The sequence below is a fragment of the Carcharodon carcharias genome, chromosome 13, assembly GCF_017639515.1.
Source record: "Carcharodon carcharias isolate sCarCar2 chromosome 13, sCarCar2.pri, whole genome shotgun sequence".
NCBI lineage: Eukaryota > Metazoa > Chordata > Chondrichthyes > Lamniformes > Lamnidae > Carcharodon > Carcharodon carcharias.
Window position 1 is genome coordinate 42,537,308 of NC_054479.1, and position 11,619 is coordinate 42,548,926.

Consider the following 11,619-nt stretch of genomic DNA (forward strand, 5'->3'; position numbering starts at 1 on the left):
CACATCTGTCTCATGCTTGTCAAGGCTAATTCCCTGCTTGTATAGTAAAATGACACGTAACAAGCAGGCCCAAATTAGAAGAGAGTTCAAAAATGACAAGACTTTGACTTTCATGAAGAGATCATACTTAGAGACCTTGGGCTGAATTTAGCCCCTGCAATCTGAAGAATTGGCGGGGAACACATCCCTGCTGAATCCGAGAGCCCCGCTGCTATTTTACACGATAATGCGTGTTGATTGGCATAAGGTGGAACTTCTTCCCCTCAGTCAGAAGCCTTGGAGAGCTGTCAATCAGATTGGTTGGTAGCTCTCCAGTTTCTCCAGCAACAGTGCTGCAGTGGCTGAAAGAGACACTGCATTGAGCTGCCAGAGCCTAGGTCCCAGGAACCAAACGCTCAGGGTGGGGAGGGTAGCGAAGGCCTGGTGGGGGGGAGCAGGTATGGGGAGTGTGAAGAGGGAAATTGGGTCTCTGGGGGAAAAGTGGTGGGGGAGGGTAGGTGGAAGGGAAGCCCAGAGGTCACTGGGCCTTAAGAGCAGCAAGTCCCCAATCAGAAGGGGGCTTCTGATGGAGATGCCCTGCCCCACACCCCCCTCCTTCCCGCTGAGATTGACATTTCTTAATTTCTGCAATTCCCCCCCGAGCTGTCATCCACCTGCCAGCTTAAAATATGAGGCTGGGAAGGAAACGACCCTTAAATGGCCATTTAAGGGTCTCAATTAGGGGAAGACCAGGCTTCCCATCTGAGGCCCTGTCTGTCCCAGCATAAAATTGCTGTGAGGTCAGTGCGGGCGGAAACCCAGAGGGAATCCCATCCATGCAATTTCATGCTCCCTCACCCCTAGAACCTGCTGGGGGGCAGAGCATAAAGTTCAGGCCCTTGTCTACAAGAACATCAAGGAGTTAAAGGCTGTTCTTAAGCAATGGGCAAGGGCCATTCACTTCCTCAGTCTTGACCCCATTTTTGTTCCCTCCCGAACACAACCACATTAACAACATGGTTAATATCTTGTAGTGTTAGCTCAGTTGATAGGTGTATTTTGGACACAGCAGTGCAACATTGGTCACTTTTCTATCACTGTAGATTTGGAAATGCAGTTTGCCAATGGGTCATCCAAGAAAGCTCTTGGGGATACGCAGGGAGTGAAATTAGTCTTTGCCAGTGCAATGGGCTCATAGTGAATTAGCAGCCCATTTCACATGATGTTGGATAGTCTCTTCCATTTACTTCAATGGAAAGAAAATTGGATACTGTTAGTTAGCTCAGTTGCCTATTCAATACCAGCCCACATCACATTTCTGGCAAAGACTAATTTGCCTCCTACTCCTTGTCAACCCTTGTCACCAAATCTGGTGCACAGTAATACAGCTCTACACATACAGGAAGGTGCAATAAGTGAGCTTGGGGTAGTTACTGGTGATTCAGATCACAGAAGAGGAACAGTAAATGCTGACATTGTAGGAGAAAGTAGGGTGTGATGGTTACTATCAAGGACTCTCTGTACTTTGACAAATACAGCATTCTGTAACATTGGGTAGCCTGTTCCTAGTAAATAGATAATGAAATATCTGGTGGTATTGATTGATGCTTCAGAATTGTTTAATGCACATGTACGCAACACACTGGTTGATAGGGCAGATGATGTTAATGATAGTCTGGAAGAAACTAGAGTAAAAAAAACAATAATAGCTAACCTTCCCTCCTGCTGCTGATGGCACAGGTTTGCTGCTGCTGTCCTTGCAGCACGTGGTGCAGCTCCCTAACTGGCTTCCTTACCAGGTAAATGTGCCAGGGTGTATACGCACTTGCTGATCTGGTCTGAATACTGATATCGTCGGAGGCACTTTCACGATCCTGCTTTCCTTAAGGAACTTCCTGTTTTTGGTAAATGCTAAGAGAATTCTTTGATATCAGCAACAATGATCCTTCTGTTTCTCTTATATAAACATCCTTGATCAAGAGACAAGAAAAACATTAGTCATTTGCTGAAGATCATTTAAAAAATGTTCCAAAAATTAATGTACCTGAAAAATTCTTTATTTATTCCAACTATCCCTTTGAATTGGGACTTTAAACAGCTGCTCCCTGTAATGGCTGATCATCATGAGCAAAAGATGCCACTGGATCCTAGGAACAAGACCATTCAGCCCATCAAGCCTGTTATACCATTCAATTTGATCATGGCTGATCTTAACTTTACCCTTCCTAGTTCCACATCCCTTGCCTCACAAAAATCCATCAAACTCAGTTTTGAAATTTCCTGTTGACCTAACCCAGTTTATATTGGGCTTCTAGCCAAACATTAGCCTGTTGCATATAAGATTAAATAAGCTCCCATGGTAAAAGAGCAAGAATCAAACTGCATTGATGTGCAGCACCAATGGAAATATGCACAGGATTTGGTTACTGCCGAGACTAGGTGGAATTGATAGTGATGCAGCTTCCTGGTTGATCCCTGCTTGCCTGATATCAACTGGCCATCACAATAGCACCAGGTAGAAAAATAAATCTTCTGATCTATGCTCACAGGTTCTGAATGACACCTTGGATACACTGCGGGAGAGCTGCTAGGATGCAGTTCTACTGGCTTTGATGTGAATCTTTGCCTTCAAGAGTGAGAGACGATTAAAAGAAAAGCTGCATGAAAACAGTTAAGGGTCTGAATCATAATAACATGTTGTGAATGTGTAAAATTTGACCCTAGCTGGGATGCTCCTTACACATACACACACATTAAACTCCAAAGTGGAGGGAGAGAAGCGACAGGTGAGGGGAATAGATAGCTAAGGTCTGAAGTTGTTAAAGTCACTGATCACCAAAAGACTGCATATTTCCAAGGGAAAGTTCAAGTACTTCTCATGATGTTTGCAGACAGCTTGGTTGGAGCATTGCAAAAAGCCAAATGTGGAAAGGTCAAAATGGGAATGGAAATGAGAATTGAAATGGTAAGTCAAAAGGGGATCAAAATTGCATTTGCAGATAGCACAGAAATTAAAAGTTTTTTCAAGGTTTTCATGGTAATATCTGTAACCTTGAGTAAGACAACTTTTACAGATTATACCATGTAAAATTTGGTCTGAAAGAACAGTTGTTACTCTAAAAAAGTTCCTTTGGAGTACTGGTAGACCTTAACTTTTCAGGCTGTATGGCCTGCCCACCATCCAGGGAAATTAATGGAACAGGTGCAAGAGGTAGTTACATATAGTGGAGGATAGGAATATGGGTGGGATCTTACTGCTGATTGGTCAGGCTATGGTCAGGCTATTGTGTTTGTATTAGGTTGGTACATGTTAACATTCTTGCTGCTGATTGGTTGACTTTGCAGAATGGATGGCAATGTGTTTCTTGAGTAAGGCTAGCCAGATGTCACTGATGAGAAAGCCACTGTCTTGGGGGATGGTGTGATGTTGGTAGATCTCCATGGCCTCTCTGACAGGTCTTGCATGACAGTCTACGATGGATGAGATAAGTCTAGAGTTGGACCATTTGATGTGATGGTTATCAAGTTGTTTGAAGGTAGCTGACTTGTACTATTCACTGTGTTTGAAGCAGAAATGTTCAGCAAACCAGTCATTTGTCATATGTCTTCATGCATGGGAAAACACAATGTGAGCAGCAAATACAATGTAACAGATAGGGGGCAGAAAACACAAATTGTCATATCACACCAAAGAGGTTTCTGGGCCCTCAACACCGATGTCAGAAGGGGTAATTGCACAGACACCATTTTTGCTACAGGGAAGCACCAGAGGAAGCAAAGCCAGCAATCCAGATAATGGACAAGTGAACAAACATATCCGAGAGGGAACAGTCCTGCCAAAAAAAAAACAGATGAATGAAGATGTCAGTGGTGAAATCCTATTGATGAAATAGCAATTTAAAAATAAATCTGTTCGGAGGCTTTTGAACAATTAATTGCTTCTCTGTGACAGCTAATTTCTGACTCTTACTTCTTCCCCAACCCCCTTCCCTTTTCATTTGTTTTCATTCTAGAAGTTATTTGTTTTACAGATCCCAGTTCTAGAAAAAAATGTCTTTACCCAAAATGTTAACCAATGGCAGTTAACCAAGATGCTGATAGATTTTCAATCTTTTTCCAGCATCTTTTGCTTTTATTTCCCCATATGAAAGCCTCTTCTATTTAGCATATAATTTGGATCACTTTCTTTTAAGTCTAGAGTTTTACTACTTATCCGATGCACAGCTAGAAGCCCATTAAAGGTCCCATTTTCACTTTCACAAATGCTAATCTAATTGTTCACCAAAACCTGACAGTTTAATGCCTAGCACTAATTACAAGTTTCAGTTACAATTCCTTTACCTCTAAGATCTTTAAGCAACCTTTGTGATGGAGACTCAACCACTAACATTGTAAATATGATACTAGATTTTTAAAATGAATTAGCTGATGTTCAATATATTTTTACATCCACTCTTTTAAACACTATGTCTTGGATTCCAGGTTAGGAAAATGCCTGCACCTGAGATGAGAGCTCAGGGTGCAGTCGAGTGGCTAAATCCTGCAGAAAGTGGCATAGGTGCAAGATCAGTTCCTTTCACATGCACAGGTGTCAGCAACATTGGTTCTTAACTCATCTGCAGGTAGCACATTTGCTGTCTGTAGACCCTGGGCCTGGTGAAGCACCTACAAATGATGGCTCTATGTGCAGAGCAGGCTGAGTCGCCCTTTAGTTTTTAAGGTTTTGCCCCCCACTTTGGCGAGCCAGACACTCCAGTTGCATTCTTCTCCTTCTCTCTTGCCTATAACAAATGAATGAAACAGCGGGATCACCAAATTCCATGTTCCTGATGGTTTCCTCAATGGAGTGTCAAATAGAGAGACACAAAGATTTGCAATTGTCTCCTAAGGACCATTCTTGGTCAAGTCATCGCCTGCAGCCGCCTCTCAAGGCACCATGGAGACTCTGCAGGCATCCACTGCCATTGGTGGTTAAATTTACTACTGTGCCAGTGGCTCCTTCCAGGCTCCACTGGTGACCTTTGCGGGATCTCTCAAGCATCCACCCACAAATATATTCAGGAGATCACAGACGTCAAGGCACACAACTTTGTCAATTTTGACAGGGAGCAGACAGGCCAGAAAGCATTGCTCAGATTTCCGGATTCCCACAGATGCAGGGTATCATTGGCTGCACCCACGTGGCTCTTAAATCTCCCTGCACAACTTGATCCTTTGGCAGGTTTCATCATCCGTTCCCAACAGCACTACACCTTCACCTTCAGGAATGGTGATGAGATGTGGAGGGGGGCGGGGAGCAATCCAGCCTCAAAAATGCTGAGAGCACACAGAGAACATCACGGAACCCAGTGATGCTTGGGTATGAGTTTCTTGCAGCAAACACAAGCCACATGGGGGTGCACACTTCACTAATCTGGACAGTGACTCTGAAGCCAGACAATCATTGTGCTCAAAAGATTACACAATGCACAGGGGAGAGGCTCTGGACTATGACAGTAGCCTTCATTTTGTGCAGGAACCAAGGTTTGATATCTGAGTAGCACAAACACTGCTCATCATAACAAGGAGCCATAGGCAGGGAGGCATTCTTGGGAGTGGATTTACAATGGTCAAAATTAAGTACATGTGATTAACACCCATGCCCACATTATGCAACTAAATCCTCTTGACCTTTCTAAGCCAGCTGCTATGTCTTGGTTCTCCCCTGACATCTGCAGCAGAGGTGGAGGCAGCCTGGTGACAGCTACATCCTGTCGGTGGTGACCTTGGCAAGCATATTCTGGAGGGCCAAGACCTGGAGGGCCCCTGCCTGCTCTCGGAGATCTGCTGTCCTCAGTCCACAGAGTCGGAAATGCTGGGGTCACAGGAAGAGGGGATTTGGGTAGGATGGATGCTCCTGGTGTCACCTGGGTGAATGGCTATGGTGTGTGCACCTGCTGATCCTCCTCCCTATGTGTGCCCGAGGCCCCTGGCTGACTTCTTGAAAGGAAGGGGCAGCTGCAGTCAGCTTAAGATGACCCAACCACCTCTCGCGTTGACACTGCAAGTGCCTCAGCAATGGAGTGCAGCTCCTGCAGCAGCAGAGGACCAATGTCCTGGACCAAGGTTTCCATGGTGGCTGCCATCCTATCAGAGTTGATCTCAATGCATTGGCATGCCAGTGCTATCACCTCAGAATGAAGATGGATGGACTCCTCCATTGTGCCTTGTAATCTGAGGTGTGCAGCAGACATCCCTTCCTGATGTTCCCGAGTTTGCCTTTGCAGCTTCAGAAACTGAGGCATGACTCAGTCCAGAGGCTCATCCTTAGACTCGGACTCAGCAGATTTCTGGCCTCCAACAGTCCTCTGAGTGCCGGAAACCTGGGAGGTCCTTGTCACCATCTGCTGTAGATCAGACAGTACAATATGCTCACCAGATTGTGACCCTGAGGCTACTCTAGAACTAGGCACCACTGAGATGTGTGTCGCTGTGGGTGAACGCTATGATGGCTCTTCAATGTTGGTATCTGTGGATTCCTCTTCTGAGGTGTCCTCAGGGCTGGAGTCGAGTACCTGGTTTGTGGACCCCCTCTGCTGTTTCCCAGATGTGCCTGTGAAAGAAAGGAGAGATAATTAGTGCTTAGCAGGGGACTGCAGAACAGTGGAACTCACTCATAACATAGTTGCCTGATGGATGCTGCAATGCTGGATCCTCAGTTGGTTGAACACTGCCAACTTCACTGTCGGCACAGAAACAGTGCAGGCCAGATGAGAAGGATGCCTGACATGTGTAGGTGCTGAGTGGCACCATAGATGGGATGAGGACACAATCTGCAAGGCAAATGAAGGCAAGTATGAGTGTGTGAATGTCCTTTGAATTGGCAGTGAGTGAGATCCCTGTGGGCGTGTGACGGGTTTGTGAGTGTGTGAGTTGAGAGTGATTAGAAGGGTGACTTATCCTCACAGAACGGAGGAGATCATTCATCCTCTTTTGGCACTGGGTGGCCGTCCTCTTTTGCAGGCCATTGGTGCTGACCACCGCTGCCACTATCTCCCTTGCTGGATTGGTGACCTTGCTTGCTGGTCTTCACCCAGAGTGAGGGTAAAGAACATTGTGACAAGCCTCCACTGAGTCCAGTGGGCACTCGAAGGAGGCATCACTAAATTTGGGGGCAGCATGTTTCCTCCCTTTGGCAGCCATGACATTCCAGCAGCTTCCGGTGCCTTAAAGTGAGTTAACTCTGTGCAGGGGTGCCCTTTAAATAAGGCATCTGGATTACTGAAGGCCTGGGGTGACAGTGGGGACAGGAGAATCAGAGGCTGGCGTGCCAACGATCCAATGTGAAACCTGTGCCTCTACATTTATTCTACAAGGTGCCACACAATATGGAAGAAAAAGCCGCCATTGCCATTGGTGGGTCAAATGTTACTTTCCCCATCCAGTATTGGACTTTGCCAATTTCTTGGACAATTCCGCCTGATGTCTCATGGCAGTGTTTACAATCAAATGTACATTTACAGCAATGGACAATGCTCACCATTTCAATTCTCCCTCCCATTTCTACTTTGACCTTTCCACATTTGGCTTTTTACAATGCTAGCCTTTTTTATTACCTAGGGAAATGAAGCAATACATCTTCACCTTAGAGCATGAATAACTTGGTGTTAGTATTTCTCAGAGACAACTTTGTATTTTAATCCTGTCGCTGAGTATCAGTGATTTAATAAGGTGACCACCTGCTTCTCTTGAGGTGGCCAATAAAAAGGTTTTTCATAATATTAGTCTGTATCTGAAATTTCGTCAAATCTCTCACAAGTCAAATTAGTTGCCTCTTGATAGTTTCCTCCCTTGTCCTCCATCTATTAATGTTTTGGCTTCACCATCTCCTCTCACCTCAAGCGGAACTTCAATATCTCCTCCCTTGCAGCTGCAGCTGCTTCCAAACAGCTCAATTTCCTTTTGCCCTCAATAACTTTTGATTCTCTAAAGTCCACCCAAGAGTAAAACATTTCTCTCATATCTGGGGAAGATCCTCTCACACCTCTTTTGTACCCTTGTACAGGATACAAGAAATGGCTGGTATGGTACGTCCTGATAAATGATCGGCTTCTCAAGTCTAGCCCTTAACCTCTCTCTGCCTCACAACTTTTCTTATCTTTCTATTTTATTGACATAAAAGTGACATGCGCACTGCTGAAATTTCCAATCACGTTCCTTCCAAGCTGCAAACACACAATCCTGCATGTTTCTCATGACTGGTTACTTTCTCACACTGTTTAAATTAAGACTTATCACAGTCACCTACTTTTAACTGATTCTTTGCCAGCACCTTAAATCTGTGGAATTCTTAACACAGCTAATCCTCCTTTTAATGCTAAAGGATCGCATCACCTAATCAATACTTTCTAATGCACCTCATCTTCTCCTTATCCCTTCTTAACCTTAGTGGTATCCTATGGGCTTTAACCCTTCACCTTAGTTTCCCCCCAAAAACTGCTGAGGTTTATCACCACACTGATGAATTGAACAGTAATAGTAATACTAATGCTCATTCCTTCTTAGTGCGATCGGAACGGCATTAACCGTCCATCCTCTCAGCTCTCCGCTATCAGTAGATTGTTCATCCCCACAACTTTCTATATTCCATGTAGCTTTCTCTGGGATACATAGCAGAAGATTAAGTTTCAACAATGGCGGGGAGAAGTAGGGGCAGAGACATACAAAGTTATAGAATGAAAGAAAGCAGTCTTGGTGATGAAGTGGATAGGGAATAGACAATTGAGCCCCCTGTCGTATAGTACATCAATGTGCTGTACTTTCAAATTTGGCTTATGGCTGCAGCTAGGGAAGTTAATGGATGTAAAGCCACAGGCATGTTGGCACCGGTAGGAAACAATGGGCTTGGCTTCTGTTGTGCTGACATTAATTTGCAAGAGATTTTGATTTATCGAGATCTTAACATTGAACAGGCAGTGGGAGCGCATAGCAACAGCATTTGAATCTGAGAGGAGGCAGAGATGCTATCATCAGTTTATCCCACTTAGTCTCACTTTTCCTGATAACGTTGCCAAGGGATAATATGTAGGTACTCAAGAGAAGGAGTGCAAAAGATGTATCCTGGTGTACTGAGAGGTTACTTTGCACAGACAAAAGAGGCTAAGCTGTTGGAGCTATTGTAGTACGTGCAATGAGACAGGTATGAGTGGAAACAAACAAGAGCAGTAGAACAGAGGCTGAGTGGAAAGGAAGATTAGAATCATTAATGCATCAAATATTTCAAAAAGACAGACAGAATGGTAAAGGAGGAAAGGTAGTCCTGATGATAAAGAATGACATAAGTACAATAGTAAGAAAGGATCTTGGCTTAGAAGATCATGAAGTAGAATCAGTGGGCCGAATTTTACAGTCTATGATGGTGGGCGGGAGTCTGACCTGGAGGTGTGTGGGTCGCTGACTCTCACCCCTGGCTTTCTAAGACATAGTAATCAGCCAATTGATGGCCACTGGGCAGGTTGGCAGACAACAGTGTCAGTGCAAGGTGGATTGTTTATCCAATGGGCCTTTGAGTGTGGGACATCTGGGCATCGCACTGACAGGCCGAGACTCAGAAGGAAGCCATGGCCACTCATTTAAAGGGACCCCTCGCATGGGACTGTGATGGGTGCACCAGGGATCATCATTTGCCTGAAGTAAGAAGACTTTGTTGCAGAATATAATTATTTGGAAACAATGCCAAAGGTGAGTGAGAATTTTTCATTATTTTTGACTGTTTTCACAAAAGGGAAGATTCAGGACCTTTGGCAGGGAAGACAAAGCCTTGGAATATATCTGACCCTGATGGATATAGGGATATCAGGATATATGGAGCATCAGGGCTGTTAACTCTCTTTGTTTCTCCACAGATGGCCGAGAGAAGGGAGCTAGGTGATGGGGAGGGCAGAAGGATTACCACAGCCTCAAGATTCAAAGAGGGCTGCCTGTAAGCCCTCCTCCAGGCTGTAAGTACCTGGTACTACAATAGCTCCAACAGCTTTGCCTCCTCTGTCCGTGCACAGTAACTGCTCAGTGCAACAGGATACATCCTTTGCCCCTTCCTCTTGAATATCAACATATTATCCCTTGACAACAGCAACTGTGCCAAGATGAGGGGCTTATGCCAACTTTCGGAAAGAGGACACCTCCCAGCCTGACCGATGCAGCCTGAATGGAGGCCACAGCAGAGGTCAGCAGCCTTGGGGTCATCCAGAGGACCTGAGTTCAGTGTTGAAATGCCTCAATGACCGTTTAAGATCTGCCAGGGTGAATGAGGTCCATTATGGAGATGTATATACACAGAAGGATGTGGGAAGGCTCCATTAGGGTATTGTCCTGTGTACTGTCAATAAGTGCGAGGGGGCATGATGCACAAACACAACTGAACACAACCCCAAGGCCTATGAAAGGCTGTTGGATGGGGGTGGGGGTGGGGGGAGGATGTGTGAAAGGCACATTGGTTATTAAGCACTAATTGTGGAGATGATGCAGTCTGACATTCTCAAAAGTCACACATACAGCACTGCATGCATTGTGAGATATTGCTCTTTGTTTGCAGTCACCCTTTCCCCCACCAACCCCACTGTATGAGAGCCTTCAAAGTCACCAACCAGGAAGGAATGATTGTACAGGAGGTTCAACATCATCACACTGTGACACTTTATTGCAGGAGAAGAGGGTCCACACTGCCAGGGAGAGGAGCAAAATGGGAGCCGGTGTGGCGAACCTGCCATCCTCACACCCATAGAGGAGGTGGTGTTGGAGATTGTGAATGAGTGGAGATGGTCCACTGGGGAAGGCCCCGGGGCAGTGAGATTGCAAGGGGAATTATTTACAGTTGAAAGCGAGATCTGTTAAGAGGACTCTGGGGAGGGTGCATGATGTCTGGCATGCTGTAAAGATTGAGGCATTGATGGTTTGTGATTTTGAAGTCTCTCATGCAGTGGGGTTGGTGGGGGGAAAGAGTGACTGCAAACAAAGAGCAATATCTCACAATGCTTGCAGTGCTGCCAATTGTGCTGAAGCTTATCTCTGTGCACTCACTTCGAAGGTAGAAGATGGCCATAACCTTCCCTCTTTCCATCTCCTGCACAGCTACACCATCAACTGCTGCTGTCAAAAGTTCCCAGGGTTCCACACTAACCTCTGAGCAGGACGAGGAAGCCTCAGAGGGTGCAGCGTCAAATCCTTGCTCTGGACCCAGCACCAGCAGATACCAGCACTTTGGTGGGGTTTGTGTGGTGGAAGTAAGGGTGAAGGCACATATCACAGTTGCATGTGCAGCTGCCGGAGATTGATATGGAGCAGGCCTCTGGCAGTTAGAGGAGTTCTGGAGATGAGCTAGATGCTGAGTCCCAGTTGGATGATAGGCCTCTGGAGTCATCCATAAGGCGGCAGATGCTGTACATCCAGTGTGAGGAGTGTGGAGATGTGGCCGAGATACCAGATGGGTTGCACATTACAGCACAGACTTTGGAAGTGTCCATCCAGGCCATGAGCACTACAATCACCCACTCAACAGACTGGCTACTGTCTTGGCCAAATCCAGCAGATCACTGAAGTAATCCTAGGGATCTCCCTATCTCTGTGCTCAGGGGCCCAGAGCCATAGTGAACAGGGGAAGGT